A 1,935-nucleotide genomic window follows, 5' to 3' on the forward strand; every position below is an offset into this window, starting at 1 on the left:
TGTGTGTGTGTGTGTGTGTGTGTGTGTGTGTGTGTGTGTGTGTGGTTGTTCTTTAATTGTCAACAACTTATCCCCTGCAGGAATGTTGCAAACTCTTTCTCCTTAATTCTCCGCGGTGCCTCGCGCCAGCTCCCATTTCCCGCTGATGAACGCGTCTGCAGGAGACAGCTCCATTATCTGTTGATCATTTATGAGAGGATTTCCTCAGACAATGGAGGCGGCCGCGCGCGCGCCCCCGCACACGGGCCTCGCTCACGACGCTTCTCTGGCCTTTCGCGAATGAATCCCGCGGCTGCGTGATAAATAGGAAACCGTGGATTTTCATCTTTAATAAGGGCGCGTTATAGGTTTTATATGAAACCTGACAATTAATGCTTAGATATTATGCTGACGTCTAAAATTGACACGCATCAGGAAAAATAAATAAATAAATTAAAACAAAAATAAATCACAAAACATTAAAGCTGGAGTCTGTCCTCAATTTTTTTTCACACTTTGGTGTCCGCTTCAAAAATGTGGACCTGTCCCCCCCCCCCCCACACACACACACACACCCTCCATTGCGCGCTCACGCCGCAACAATATAATTCCCAATGATGTTAAATAGATAGATAACATAGCTACAGACCTTCACAGAAGCTGTAAATTGAACTGGCCACAGTCATGCAGCCGCTGCAGGAGGAGGGGGGGGGGGGGGGGGGGAGGAGGGCAGAATAAATAAAGCGCAATAAAAAGGGAAATAGCCGGAGTTTAGTCGAGCCTTGAGGTATTCAAAGCGTTATTTCAATCAGTTAAGATTTAATTAGGCGAGCCCCAGGCCCTCTTTTTCTCATTACATTGCCTTTTTTTTCTCCACACACTCACTGTGCCTCAAGGTTGTCAGCATTTCACCCGCTTTTTTTTTTTAAACCAGTGGAATAATGGCGCGTTATGGCCGAAGCGGCCATAAGATTCACAAATAAATCTTTATTCCTTTATAAGGAGACGTTACAGCGAGCGGCGAAACATATCGATTCTCTTTATTTGTGACTCGTTTTCCTTTATGTTAATTTTCTTATTTTTAAATTCCTTGGGTTGTTTTTGAGAGAAGGAAAAAAGAAAGAAAGAAAGAAAGAAAGGAAAAAACGCTCAGAGCTTGTGCGGCCGAGTGCAGCAAAGTGAGACATTTCACAAGAACTGTAAAGAAGAGGACTGAGAGGGAGGTGGGCAGTGTGGACACGCGCTCGTGCACATTTTAGGCCTTTCCCCCCCCCCCTTTTTTTTTTAAATCTAAATTTTCCTCCGGGCTGTTGATGAATGCGCGCGTGTTTCCAAAACGCGCGATGACGCGCGTCTCTAAAAATCCAGTCCGGTGTGACGTAGATGTGGCTGAGGCGCAAAGAGACAAGAAAAGGAAAGAAGAAGCTGGAGACCCCCAACCCTTCCCCACCGCACCCACTGTTTTTTACATGATGGCGACCCCTTCTGGAGGCCAAAGTAAATTTGTTTATACAAGAAAAAAAAAAGAAAGAAAAATAAATAAATTATATCAGAGAGAGCGAGAGAGATCCTCCCATTATTATTATTTTGTTATTAAATAAAAATCGTCATCAGGTTCTGAAAGAATGGACGTTTAATCTCAGCAAGTCCTGCTTTTTAAAGAAAGGAAGGAGAGAGAGTCACCCAGCCAGGGGCCTGAAGGACCCCGGGCATCATTAATCAAAGCCCACTTGAAGATTTTGACTCGGAGTATAGAACGGGTAACCATTATCGTCTCGGGTGGCAGTTAAGACCTCTTCTTACTTTTCAAAACAATGTAATGGCACACAGGTCTGTAGGAGAAGGAAAAAAAGGAGAAAGAACGAAAGAAAAATGACGAGAAGGACTGTTGTCCCTGGAAGAGGTGCTTTATTCAGCAACTTCATACTGATGAAAATATAAAAATGTGTATTTGAA

This window comes from Austrofundulus limnaeus, unplaced genomic scaffold (genome assembly GCF_001266775.1).
Source record: "Austrofundulus limnaeus strain Quisiro unplaced genomic scaffold, Austrofundulus_limnaeus-1.0 Scaffold61, whole genome shotgun sequence".
Lineage (NCBI taxonomy): Eukaryota > Metazoa > Chordata > Actinopteri > Cyprinodontiformes > Rivulidae > Austrofundulus > Austrofundulus limnaeus.